This window comes from Neofelis nebulosa, chromosome 2, assembly GCF_028018385.1.
Source record: "Neofelis nebulosa isolate mNeoNeb1 chromosome 2, mNeoNeb1.pri, whole genome shotgun sequence".
Taxonomy (NCBI): Eukaryota; Metazoa; Chordata; class Mammalia; order Carnivora; family Felidae; genus Neofelis; species Neofelis nebulosa.
Window position 1 is genome coordinate 144,061,576 of NC_080783.1, and position 15,490 is coordinate 144,077,065.

Consider the following 15,490-nt stretch of genomic DNA (forward strand, 5'->3'; position numbering starts at 1 on the left):
AAAGAATGTGAATAGAGTTTACCAAAGAAAATATATAATAGCCAATATGCACACAAAAAAGATATTCAACATCATTAGCCATCAGAGAAATGCAAATCAAAACCACAATGAGATACCTTTCACACCTACTAAGGTGGCTATAATCAAAATGACAGATAACAACAAGTGTAGTCAAGAATGTAGAGAAATTGGAATCCTCATACATGCTGGTAGGAATGTAAAATGGTGTAGCCTCTTTGGAAAAGAGTCTGGCATTTCCTCAAAAGTTGAGGAATGATCCAGCAATTTCCCTCCTAGGTATATAACATGAGAGAAATGAAAACATGCTCACACAAAAATGTGCACATCAATGTTCAGAGTGGAATTATTCATAACAGCCAAAAAGTCAAAACAACCCAAATGTCTATCAACTCATGAATGGATAAACAAAATATGGTATATCCATATGCATAGAAGAGATTTAACATAGCAGCCCTGACTACTATCTTTTAAAAGATTTAATTAGGGGCGCCTGGGTGGCTCAGTCGGTTGGGTGGCCGACTTCGGCTCAGGTCACGATCTTGCGGTCCGTGAGTTCGAGCCCCGCGTCGGGCTCTGGGCTGATGGCTCAGAGCCTGGAGCCTGCTTCTGATTCTGTGTCTCCCTCTCTCTCTGCCCCTCCCCCGTTCATGCTCTGTCTCTCTCTGTCTCAAAAATAAGTGTTAAAAAAAAAAATTAAAAAAAAAAAAAGATTTAATTATAAGGTTAGCCCTTGGCTTGTATCTGAGAACATGACTTTAGGAGTTTTCCTGGAATTCTATAAATGACAAGGGTGGCTTGTTATGTTTAAACTATTTACACGAACAATATGGGTTATGTTAAACACCCGCTTGCCTTCCAGGAGTCTGGAATATGGATGCGAAATAGACACAGGGTGCCTACATGACAAATGCTTAGTAAAAACCCTGGGCACTGAGCTTCTAATGAGCTCCCCTGGTTGGCAACATTTCGGAAGTGCTGTCACAACTCATTGCTAGGGGAATTAAGCATGTACTGTGTGACTCCACTGGAAGAAGACTCTTGGAAGCTTGTACCTCGTTTCCCATGGACTTCACATCATGTGCCTTTTCTCTTTATTTCTTTTGTAATAAATCATAGCCTACAATATGACTATGTGCTGAGTCCTAGGAGCCCTCCTAGCAAATCATTAAACCTGAGGATGATCTGGATGATCCTTTATCCATCATACAATGAAATATTCAGCCATGAAAACCAATGAAGTACTGATAAACACCACATCAATGAACCTTGAAAACATCACACCAAGTTTAAAAAGCCAGACATAAAGGGATGTGTACTGTATGATTCCATTTATATGAAATGCCCAGAATAGGCAAAACCATAAAGGGAGAAAGTAGATTATTGGTTGCCAGGAACTGGGAGAAAAGAGAGTGAGGTGTGATTGCCGGGGGCATGGAATTTCCTTTTAGGATGGTGAAAATATTCTGGAATTGGAGACGTGATAGTGGCAAAACACTGTAAATATACTAAAACCACTGAATTTACACAGTTTAAAAGAGTGAATTTTAAGGTGTGTGAATTATAGTTCAATTTTTTACAAGACTGAGAATAGGAGAGGAATTGGAGCAGTGTAGTAAGTAACTCTTGAGCTTTAATATAAAAGGGAAAAGAGCATTAGAATACTCACTGGTAAAGTATTAGTTGGAAAGGAAATGAGGTCAAGAAAGGCTTCTGTTATTTTTAAGGTGGGGATAAAATATCATGTTTATATACCAATGAGAAGATGCAAGAGAAAAGGAACTCTTTTTGGGAAAGTGAAATTGCTGGAGAAATGTCCCTCAATAGGTGGAAAGAAATACGGTGAGATCTGGTAGACAAGTGGAAGGAATGGTTATAGAAGCACTGAAAGTTCTTCAATAGTAACAGGAGAGAAGACAAAATATATGGTACAAATGCAACTAAATGAATAGATGTGGGAACAGTTCGTGAAAGTTCTCTTCTAACTGCTTTGATTTTCTTAGTGAAATAGAAAGAAAGCTCATCAAGTGAGAAGGAAGATGGGGGAAGAGCAACTGAAGGTCAAAAAAAAAAAAAAGGTGGTGTGAAATAGTCTAGGAAAGGAGGAGAGCAAATGGGACTAGGGAAATAAAGTATGACTACATGCAGTATGACTGACTGACAGCACTAAGTGCCTACTTAAGGCATTGATTTAAAGTGAGACCATAGCCAAAGTAATATTGAAGAAGAAAACCAAAGTGGGAGGCATCACAATCCCAGACTTTAGCCTCTACTACAAAGCTGTAATCATTAAGACAGCATGGTATTGGCACAAAAACAGACACATAGACCAATGGAATACAATAGAGACTCCAGAATTGGACCCACAAATATATGGCCAACTAATCTTTGACAAAGCAGAAAAGAATACCTAATGGAAAAAAGACAGTCTCTTTAACAAATGGTGCTGGGAGAACTGGACAGCAACATACAGAAGAATGAAACTAGACCACTTTCTTGCACCATTCACAAACATAAACTCAAAATGGATGAAGGACGTGAATGTGAGACAGGAAACCATCAAAACCCTAGAGGAGAAAGCAGGAAAAAATCTCTCTGACCTCAGCTGCAGCAATTTCTTACTCGACACATCTCCAAAGGCAAGGGAATTAAAAGCAAAAATGAACTATTGGGACTTCATGAAGATAAAAAGCTTCTGCACTGCAAAGGAAACAATAAACAAAACTAAAAGGCAACCGATGGAATAGAAAAAGATATTTGCAAATGACATATCGGACAAAGGGCTAGTATCCAAAATCTATAAAGAACTCACCAAAGTCCACACCCGAAAAACAAATAATCCAGTGCAGAAATGGGCGGAAGACATGAATAGACACTTTTCTTCTAAAGAAGACATCCAGATGGCCAACAGGCACATGAAAAGATGCTCAATGTCACTCCTCATCAGGGAAATACAAATCAAAACCACACTGAGATACTACCTCACGCTGGTCAGAATGGCTAAAATGAACAAATCAGGAGGCTATAGATGCTGGAGAGGATGTGGAGAAATGGGAACCCTCTTGCACTGTTGGTGGGAATGCAAATTGGTGCAGCCGCTCTGGAAAACAGTGTGGAGGTTCCTCAAAAAATTAAAAATAGACCTACCCTATGACACAGCAATAGCACTGCTAGGAATTTACCCAAGGGATACAGGAGTACTGAGGCATAGGGGCACTTGTACCCCAATGTTTACAGCAGCACTTTCAACAATAGCCAAATTATGGAAAGAGCCTAAATATCCATCAACTGATGCATGGATAAAGAAGATGTGGTTTATATATACAATGGAGTACTACTTGGCAATGAGAAAGAATGAAATCTGGCCATTTGTAGCAACGTGGATGGAACTGGAGAGTGTTATGCTAAGTGAAATAAGTCAGGCAGAGAAAGACAGATACCATATGTTTTCACTCATACGTGGATCCTGAGAAACTCAACAAAAGACCAGGGGGGAGGGGGAGGGGGAAAAAGTTACAGAGAGGGAAGGAGGCAAACCATAAGAGACCCTTAAATACTGAGAACAAACTGAGGGTTGATGGGGGGGGGGGTTGGGGGAGAGGGGAAAGTGGGTGATGGGAATTGAGGAAGGCACATGTTGGGATGAGTACTCGTTGTTGTATGGAAACCAATTTGACAATAAATTACATATATATAAAAAAAAAAGTGAGACCAATTAGCATGTGTTTTTCTCCAGCCATTCAAGTGTGTGGATGCAGGAGTGGAAAAGTCAAAGAGCTGGATTTAAGGTTTGGGATTTTGACTTGCAAATAAGACAAATTCAGAGGGGACAAGGGAAGAGAGGCTATATGTAAAGGAAGTGATATAATGACAAAGAAATTTAAGCTAAGTAAGGATAGAACTGAGAACATGAGAAGATAAGAGACAATAAAAGTGTGGTAAAAGTCATTGCAGGCCCTGATGAAGCCATAAATCATTAGAGTTGGGAGTTTTAAAGGAGTAAGCTAGAAAGATAGGTAGAAGTCAGAGGTTGAGATGCTTGGAATCAAGATTACGAAGGGTTGCAGTTATTGGTAACAATACGATTTAGGATTTGACATGGTAGTGAGGTCATGTAGAGAACAGGATTATTGGAAGACAAGAATTAAAAGAATCAAGAGGCACATACTGGAAACAATACCTGTGTGACAACTGTAATAACCAAGAATTACATTACCAGAGAAATTGACAAGAATTTCTTTGAGAAATGAGGAGGACTGACTTCTGGGAAAGATGGTGGAGTAGGAGGATCCTAAACTCACCTTCTCCCATGATATAACTAAATAACACCCACATCAGTGGAAATAACCCAGGAAACGAACTCAAGACTGGCAGGACAGACTCTCCACAGCTAAATGTAGAGAAGAGGCCATATCCAAAAGGGTAGGAAGGGTGGAGATGCTGTCAGGAGGCAAACAGTTCTTGGGACTGTCCTTGGGAGGGAGGGATGCCATGGGTGTGAAAAGGATGCAACGGGTGTGCACTGCTATATGTGTAAGATGCCATATATAAACCTCATGGTAAACATAAATCAAAAACCAGTAATAGATATGCAAAAAATAAAGAGAAAGGAATCCAAGTATATCACTAAAGAAAGCCAGCAAACCATGAGAGGAGAGTAAGAAAGAAACATAAAAAACTACAAAAACAGCCATAACAAGCAACAAAATGGCAATAAGTCCATGCTTATCAATAATTACTTTGAATGTAAATGGACTCAACACTCCAATCAAAAGACATAGGGTGATGGAAATAATAATAATAATAAAAAAAAGCAAGACCCAGGGCACCTGGGTGACCAGGTGGTTAAGTATCTGATTTGATTTTGGCTCAGGTCATGATCTCAGGGTCACAGGATCGAGCTCCACATTGGGCTCCATGATGAGTATGGAACCTGCTTGGGATTCTCTCTCTGCCCCTTTGTCCCTCTCCCCTGCTCATGCTCTCTCTCTCTCTCTCTCTCAAATTAAAAACAAGTTTTTAAAAAAGCAGGACCCATCTATGTGCTGTCTACGAGAGGCTCATTTCAGACCTAAAGACACATGCAGATTGAAAGTGAAGGGATGGAAAAGCATTTATCATGCAAATGGAAGTGAAAAGAATGCCAGGAGCGTAATACTTACCATGGACAAAATAAACATTAAAACAAAGACTGTAACAAGAGACAAAGAAAAACACTATATAATCACAAAGGGAACAATCCAACAAGATATAATAATTGTACATATTTATGCACCCAAATACATAACACAGTTAATAACAAACATAAAGGAAGTAATAATCCATGGTAATATAATAAAAGTAGGCGACTTGAATTCCCCACTTACATCAATGGGCTGATCATCCAAACACAATCAACACAGGAACAGTAGCTTTGAATGGCACATTAGACCAGATGGATCTAACAGATATATTCAGAACATTGCATCCTAAAACAGCAGAATACACACTCTTTTCAAATGCTAATGGAACATTCTCCAGAACAGATCATATATTAGGTCACAAAATAAGCCTCAACAAATTCAAAAAGATCAAAGTCACACCAAGTATCTTTTCCAATCACAATGCTATAAAACTAACCATCAACCATAAGAAAAAATATGGAAAGAACACAAATATACGGAGATTAAATAACATACTACTAAACAATTGAATGGGTTAACCGGAAACCAAAGAGGAAATAAAATGAAGTCACATGAAAACATGATGGTCCAAAATCTTTGGGATGCAGCAAAAATGCCCTAAGAGGCAACTTTATAGCAATTTAGGCCTACAGTCAAGAAGCAAGAAATCTCAAATAAACAACCTAACCTTCCACCTAAAAGGAGCTAGAAAAAGAAGAAACAGAACTCAGAAACAGTAGAATAGTAAAGATCAGAGCAGAAAAAATGATATAGGAACAAAAACAAGCAATAGAATATATCAATGGAACCTGGAGCTGGTTCTCTGAAAAGATCAACAAAAGTGATACCTCTAGCCAGATTCATAAAAAAAGAGAGAGAGAGAGAACTCAAAATCACAAATGAAAGAGGAGTAATAACAACCAACACCACAGAAATACAACCTTTTAAGAGAATATTATGAAAAATTATATGCCAACAAACTGAACAGTCTAGAAGAAATGGATAAATTCCTAGAAACATACAACGGCCCAAAACTGAATCAGGTGACTCCAAAAATTTGAACAGACCAACTACCAGCTATGAAATTAAACCAGTAATCAAAAAAAAACCCCACAAACAAAAGTCCAGGATCAGATGGCTTTACAGGGGAATTCTACCAAACATTTAAAGAACAGTTAATACCTGTTCTTCTCAAACATTTCCAAAAAACAGAAGAGAAAGGAAAACTTCCAAATTCATTCTATGAGGCTAACATTACCCTGATACAAAAACCAGATAAAGACACAAGAAAAGAAAAACTATAGGTCAATATGATTAACATAGACGCAAAAGTCCTTAACAAAATATTAGCAAACCAAATTCAACAATGCATTAAAAAATTATTCATCATGATCAAGAGGGATTTATTCTCGCAACTCAATCAACATGATACATCACATCAACATGAGAAAAAATAAAAAACATTTGATCATTTGAATAGATGCAGAAAAAGCATTTAAAAAAATACAACATCCATTCACAATAAAAACCCTCAACAAAGTAGGAACAGAGGGAACATTACCTCAACATAATAAAGGCCATATATGAAAAATTCACAACTAATATCAACCTCAATGGGAAAAAACTGAGAGCTTTTCCTCTATGGTCAGGAACAAGACAGGGATATACATTCTCACCACTGCTACTTAACATAGTTCTGGAAGTCCTAGCCTCAGCTATCAGACAACAAAAAGAAAAGGCATCCAAATTGGCAAGGAAGAAGTCAAACTTTCAATATTTGCAGATGACATGATACTCTATATAGAAAACCCGAAAGTCTCCACCAAAAAACTACTAACTAATAAATGAATTCAGTAAAGTAGCAGGATACAAAATCAGTGTACAGAAATCTGTTGCATTTCTATACACTAGTAATGAAGCAGCAGAAAGAGAAATTAAGAAAACAATCCAAGGGCGCCTGGGTGGCGCAGTCGGTTGAGCGTCCGACTTCAGCCAGGTCACGATCTCGCGGTCCATGAGTTCGAGCCCCGCGTCAGGCTCTGGGCTGATGGCTCGGAGCCTGGAGCCTGTTTCCGATTCTGTGTCTCCCTCTCTCTCTGCCCCTCCCCCGTTCATGCTCTGTCTCTCTCTGTCCCAAAAATAAAAAACGTTGAAAAAAAATTTAAAAAAAAAAAGAAAACAATCCAATTTACAATTGTACCCAAAATAATAAAATACCTAGGAATAAACTTATCCAAGGTGGTAAAAGACCTGTACACTAAAAACTATAAAACATCGATGAAAGAAACTGAAGATAACACAATGAAATGGAAATATATTCCATGCTCATTGGGGCACGTGGGTGGCTCAACTGAATGTCCAATTCTTGATTTCAGCTCAGGTTGTGATCCCAGGGTCACGGGATCAAGCCCTGCATGAGGGTCTGCACCAAGTGTGGAGCCTGCTAAGAATTGTTTCTCTCCCTCTGCCCCCTCCCCTATTTGTGCGCTCTCTCTCAAAAAAAAAAGTGCATATATACATATGTACATATGTATAACTATGTATATGTATGTATATGTGTGTGTATACACAAACTCAACACCAAAAAAACAAATAATCCCATTAAAAAACGGGCAGAGGAGGGGCGCCTGGGTGGCTCAGTCAGCTGACCGTCTAACTTCAGCTCAGGTCATGACCTTGCAATTCGTGAGTTCGAGTCCCACGTCAGACTCTGTGCTGACAGCTCGGAGCCTGGAGCCTGCTTCAGATTCTATGTCTCCCTGTCTCTCTGCCCCTCCCCTGCTCACGCTCTGTCCCTCCCTCTCTCTCAAAAATAAATAAACGTAAAAAAAAATTAAAACCAAAAAATGGGCAGAGGAATTGAGTAGACATTTTTCCAAAGAAGACCGACAGATGACCAACATATGAAAAGATAGTCAATTGCACTCATCATCAGGGAAATGCAAATCAAAACCATTAATTAGCTATCACCTCACAACTGTCAGAATGGCTATAATCAAATACACAAGAAACAAGTGTTGGCGAGGATATAGAGAAAAAGGAACCCTCGTGCATTGTTGGTAGGAACACAAACTGGTACAGCCACTGTGGAAAATAGTATCAAGGTTCCTCAAAAAATTAAAAATAGAATTACTAAATGATCCAGTAATTCCACTACTGGGTATTTACCCAAAGAATACAAAAACACTAATTGGAAAAGATTATATGCACTCATATGTTAACTGTAGCATTATTTACAAGAGCCAAATTATGGAAGCAACCCAAGTGTCCATCAATAAATGAATGGATAAAGAAGATGTGGTGTATATATATATATATATATATATATATATATATAAAATGAAATATTACTCAGCCATAAAAAAAGAATGAAATCTTGCCAGCTGCAATGACATGGATGGATCTAGAAGATAGAATGCTAAGGGAAGTAAGTCTGCCAGAGAAAGACAAATACCATGATTTCACTCATATGTGGAAATTAAGAAACAAAACAAAAAAGAGACAAACCAAAAAGCAGATTCAACTATAGAGAACAAACAGATGGTTAGCAGAGGGGAGGTGGGTGAGGGAATGGGTGAAATATGTGAAGGGGATTAAGAGTACACCTATCATGATGAACACTGAGTATTGTATAGAATTGCTGAATCACTGTATTGTACACCTGAAACTTATACACTACTGTATGTTAAATATACTAGAATTAAAATTAAAAATTATTAACATATTTTTTTAAGTAAGAAAAAAGAAGAAATGAGGAAGACTGACTTGGGGGGGTGTCTATAGATGACCGACTAGTGATATAGACTGCCAAGATGAGATTCAAAGAAAAGCAGTTTAGGAAGATGGGAGAGAGAAAGATATAAAGGTAGCAATTAAGTATTCAAGTGTTTTAAAATGCACCTGGGAATTGGCTTTATTCAGGTGTGCTGAGGCCAGATGATTAGGAAATGAATGCCATTGAAAAAATAGTTTGTAATTTATAATCCCCAAGCAGAGAGAGACACACCCCAACCAGGAATGGCCACATGGAGAAGCAATAGGGTTGGTCTGGAGGCTGAAGGAGGAAGATGTAAAGGCATAGGCAGAACCCTTTTCTTTTGTTTTCTGAGGGAAGGCATGGGTGACATAAGATAAGCAGCTGAAGGAGCTTAATATTAGATAGTTTGAGTAATCGGAATTGGGGGTGGGGAGGATGGGGGGCTCTGGGCTATAAGGGTGACCTTTCATTTTCTGATACTTTGCCCTGGGAAGATTAGGGCAGAGGAATATTGCCTTTTGGAATATAAGAATCAGATAAAGGAGGTAGGTGTTCAAATGGATTCAGGATTACTTGGTGTGCTCACAGGAATTACCTAACCCTGGGAGGAGCAATCTCTTCCCAGTGAGGCCGCAGATGTCAGAACATCAATAATACAGAAAATATAGTTAAATATGGGTAATACAACAAAACACCTATCCCACCCACTTCCAGCCCTACTAGTATAAGAAATATGAGAGAGAAAATAACCACTACCTGGAAAAGCTGCAGAGGAAATACAGTGTTTTCTTCTGTGCTATTCTATGTGTTTACCTTACTGACAAGTTATCTTAGCATCCCCAAGTTATTGATGGTAAACTGAAAATTCAAAGGTCATGCCTCTTTGAAAAAAAACAACAACAATGGAATAAACAGTTGAAGTGTGAAAAAAGAAAGGTCTTTCCTCTTTTTTTTCCTCACACACACATGCACACACACAAACATATATACACTCTGACAACTATAACAGGGTAAGTCTTGGGAAATCAAAGATTTTTATGACACTAAGTTGAATTTTAACCATGAGGTCATGAAGCAAGAACTATGTTCCACTGCCAATTGTTTGAACCACATATGATGCCACTGTATATAAAACCATATTTCAAAGGCTGCATTTCCCACTCTAAAGTGTATAATACCAAAGGGCTCTACAATGAGTAGCAACATAACAATACTTCAAAAATTTTATTGGTTATCTAAAAAGAAAGAATGTGTGATGAAGTCACTAATAAGGACTGAATTTCATAAGTAAAAATTTTAAAGATTATTTTTCAGAAGTTTTACTAAAAAAAACTAATCTCAATATTTTAAATTATAATCCTCTCCTTACACTTTAATTAATATAGAGAAATTCCAATGCAATCTGCTAAAAAAAAAAAATGGAAGGGGTACATCACAAGCATTTTCTATGTGCAAAATACTATACAAAATACCACTGAGCATGTTCACATCCATGAGATGATCTAATTTCAAGGAGCTTACATAACCACAGACATATATGACTAACCTAATACAAAACAAAATGTGATTAAGTGCTTAAAATAGAGAGGGCTGTGAAGTGCTGTGAAGCACAAAGCCATCTACTCCAACCTCCTTGTTCTAAATATGAGAAAACTAAGGCTCAAAGAAATCATAACATAAGATAATGCACAGCCCAAAGGCAGATCTCTGCTTTGCTGCCAAGTCCGGTGCCTCCTCCACTCTACCCATGCTGTCTCTCAATCTTTTTATCTATCACTTCCAATGACAATAAATACAGGAAAACATTGATGTACTTTCCTCCTTTCTCGATATATAAAAATTTAACAGATCCCATGCATCTCATTTAAACATACACTCAAGGGGCGCCTGGCTGGCACAGTCAGTAGAGCATGCAACTCTCGACCTAGGGATTGTGATTTTAGGCCCCATGCTGGATGCATTTTTTTTAAAAAAGAATAAAATAATAAACTTACACATAAGAAATGTATCATGTCATAGGGCCAACTACTGTAAACACTTATTAAAATATATTCAGTGCTTACTATATGCCAAACCACTATGCTAAGTGCTTTATAAGCATCTCATTTAACCCTCACAATAACACTCTGAGGTAGATATTGTTATGTCCATTTTTCAGATGAGGAAACTAACAGTAAGTGATTAGTCAAAGTTCACACAGTTAGAAGTGGTATACCTGGCTTGACTACAGAGCTTGCTCTTATGACAATACCACTATACCACATACTAGAACAAAAAAAGTATACATTTTAAAACTGATAGTCAAAACTCAATGATGAGCCTATGATCTATGTTAAAAAATGATAATGATTTTTTAAACTGCACTTAAAGTATCTGTTTAAATTATGTCATACTATTCTTACACACACGGTGAGTCAAGGTTAGGCAATTTTCCATTTATGCTTATAGGAGTTTCATATAAGAAACACTGAAATAATAAAAAATCAGATCATTCAAGCATGTCAGAGCATAAAAAGAAAAAAAGTAAGCCAAATCACACAAATACACTTAAAATTTAATTACCCAAAAAGAATTTTCTACACTAAAGTCAATATGATTTGGATCACAGGCAAAATGTATATCAGCAAATAAAGACTAGCATCAAAAAACACTTAGGATCCAGGACATAAAAACACAAAAAATCCAACTTTGATTTCTCACAAAAGTCAAACTGACATTAAGAACAGACATACAGACCAATAGAATGAATCAAGAGACCAGAAATAAACCCTAACATTTACATGTGTTTTATTAGCTCGGGCTACCATGACAAAATATGGTAATGGATTATGGTTTAGGAGCCAGATTGACTTAAACAACACAAATTTATTTCTCACAGTTCTGGTGGCTGGAAATGCAAGATGAGGGAGCCACCATGGTTGGATTCCAGTAAGAATTCCCCTCATAGCTTGTAGACAGTCGCCTTCTTACTGTGTTCTCACACGGTACAGAGAGAAAACAAGCTCTCTGGGGTCTCTTCTTTTAAGGGCACTACTACAGTCTTGAGGTGGGACCTTCATGACCTCACCTAAATCCAATTACCTCCCAAAAGCACAATCTCCAAACACCATCACCTTGGTGGTTAGGGTTTCAATATATGAATTTGAGGGGAAACAATTCAGTCCATAGCAGTGGGCAAGTGATTTTCAACGAGAGTACATAGACAATCTATTAGGGAAAAAATAGTCTCTTTAAAAATGGTGCTGGAACTAGATATCCACACACAAAGGAATGAATTTGGACCCCTTCTTTACATTATACACAAAAATTAACTCAAAATGGATCACAGAACTAATGTAAGAGCTAAAAGCATAAAACCATAAAATTCTTAGAAGAAAATACAAGAATAAATCTTTGTAACCCTGGATTAGGCAATGGTTTCTCATTTATAACATACCAAAAGCACAAGTGACAAACAAAAAATTAGATAAACTAGGCTATATTAAAATCCAAAACAAAAAATAAATAAAAATAAATAAAATAAATAAAATCCAAAACTTCTGTGTTGCAGATGACACCATGAAGAAAGTAAAAAAACCAATACAATGGGAGAAAATGTCTGCAAGTCATGTGTCTGATAAGAGCCTTATAGCCAGAATATATAAAGAATGCTTATAATTCAATAATATAGACAAATAACCCGTTGAAAAAAATGGACAAAGGATGTGAACAGACAGTTCTCTAAAGAACATATAATATGGCAAACAAACACAAGAAATATGCCAACATCATTAGCCATCAGGGATATACAAATGAATATGAGGTACCACTTAATGTTCCCTAGGACGTTTATAATAAAAAAGAAGATAATATGTGTTACAAGGATGTGGAGAAACTGCAATCCTCCACATTGCCGGTCGCGATGTAAAACAGTACGGCCTCTTTAGGAAAAGAATCTAGCAGTTCCTCAAAAAGTTAAACAGAGCTGCCATATGACCTATAATTCCACTCCTAGGTATATACCTAAGAGAAATGAAAACAGGTTCACACAAAAATTGGCATACAAATGTTCACTGCAGCATTAGTCATAATAGTCCCAAAGTAGAATATAAGTATTCACCAACTGATAAATGGATAAACAAAACATGGTAGAGGCATACAATGGAGTATTATTTGGCAATTAAAAAAAATGAGGTAGTGATTCATGCAACTAAGCTGAAACTTGAAAACATCATGGTTAGTGAAATAATCTAGTCACAAAACCCCACAAATTTTATGATTCTATATCTGTGAGAAGTCCAGAATAGGCAAATCCACAGACACAAAAAGTAGATTAGTGGTGCCTCGGGCAGGAGGGTGAGGGAATGGACAGTGATACCTAATGGCTATGGGGTTTCTTTTGGGGATGTTGAAAACACATATGACTGTACAACTCTGTGTGAATACTAAAACCACCGAATTTTACACTTTAAATAGGTGGATTATATCTGTGGTATATGAATTATATCCCAGTAAAGATATTCTTAAAAACTGGTAATTGACAAATTTGTAGTACAATACAATGATGTCATTGCCAGTATTGGCTTTAAACTTAGTTCCACATTTACTTGTCATCATTAAGCACTCAAATCAAGAACCTACTAACCAGTACATACATAGCCCTTTACACAGAGCCCTGCCCATAACCGGGCACAATAAACACCTGCTGAATAAGTATATGTGAGGGGTGGTGTGACAGAAAACCACTAAAATATCATTTAGAACAATACCCAACTTCCATATATTAGAAAAAAGGGAAGAAATGGGAGGGCAGGATTTAAAAAACTGAAATGAAATACAAATAAACACTTCAAGATTTAAAAACATTAAAAACTTAGGGGCGCCTGGGTGGCGCAGTCGGTTAAGCGTCCGACTTCAGCCAGGTCACGATCTTGCGGTCTGTGAGTTTGAGCCCCGCGTCGGGCTCTGGGCTGATGGCTCGGAGCCTGTTTCTGATTCTGTGTCTCCCTCTCTCTGACCCTCCCCCGCTCATGCTCTGTCTCTCTCTGTCCCAAAAATAAATAAAAAACGTTGAAAAAAAATTTAAAAAAAAACATTAAAAACTTAGTGAATTTTTATGGTGCTAATTACGGCCCAGACATTTTACATCTGAGAAAATTCCAGGCACAGAGGGATTAAGTTTGAGGCACACAGCTACCAAATGGCAGAGTAGAGAATTTGAACTCAGGCATTCTAGCCTTAGAGTCCATGTCATTTAAATGTCATGAAGACTAAGAGATATAATTTTGAGGAACTACATTAGAAAATACTTCTCTCCTGGATACATTTAGCAAAAATGAATGTCAAATAATCACACATATGAGCATAAAATAATAAGGCATTAAAATGAAATTCTATTCAATTAGAATGGGGATTAAACTAATTTCTCCCATTATTTAGCTGATGAAATCTCTAAGTTTAGCAAACACAAGTCCCCAAAATTACAAATCAGTTCAATGGACATTCTATTTTCAAAAATTTTGACCATGCACAAGCCATAAGAATAAACAGTTATGGGGAGCCTGGGTGGCTCAGTCGGTTAAGCACCCAAGTTCGGCTCAGGTCATGATTTCGCGGTTCATGAGTACAAGCCCCACTGACAGCTCAGAGCCTGGAGCCTGCTTAAGATTCTGTATCTCCCTCTCTGCTCCTCCCTTGCTCACGTTCTGTCTGTCTCTCTCTCTCTCTCAAAAATAAACATTAAAAAAAAAAAGAATAAAAGGTTATGATCTCATATTTTTACAAACATAATCCATTTAAAGCTTTGCATACCAATAATACAGAAGTCAGTAGGGGAACTTGGGTGGCTCAGTTGGTTAAGTGTCTGACTTCAGCTCAGGTCATGATTTCACAACTCATGAATTCAAGCCCCGTGTCGAGCTCTATGCTGACAGCTCAGAGCCTGGAGCCTGCTTCAGATTCTGAGTCTCCCTCTCTCTCTGCCCCTCCCCCTCTCACACTCTGTCTCCCTCTGTCTCTCTCTCTCTCAAAAATAAACATTAAAAAAAATCAAATAGACATATATATAAATGGTTATATAAATATATATAAATTTATATATTATAAGAATATATAGCAATGGTTCTCAATAGGGGGATAATTCCACCCTCAAGAGGACATTCAGTGATGTCTGGCAGGCATTTTGGTTCTCACAACTTGGGGATAGAGGGAACTCAGGAAGGGTGCTACTGGCATCCAGGGGCCAGAGGACAGGGATGCTGCTAAACATCCTAAACTGCACAGCACAGCCCCCACAAGAGAATTACCCAACCCAAAATGTCAATAGAGCCACTGTCCAAAAACCCTGGCAAGGAGTAACTCACTTGAATTACCAGAGAACACACCATTTCTCCTCTTTCAGGCTCGATCTCAAATTAGTACTTAGTCTTTTCTAATACTAAGGCTCTAATACTCTAATACTAATACTTAGCCTCTACTAATACTAATTACTAAGATAATTTGGAATTTAAATGAATGGATTTTTCTTAGGTTATAAAACAGATATGAAATATGTTTACAAGATAAACAATTATAT

General features: G+C 37.5%; 1 protein-coding gene across 4 annotated transcripts in view; it reads right to left on the reverse strand.

Moving 5' to 3' along the window:
* Positions 1-15,490, reverse strand: part of BTBD8 (BTB domain containing 8) — a 118,537-nt gene that overhangs the window by 97,454 nt on the left and 5,593 nt on the right. The window lies entirely within an intron of this gene.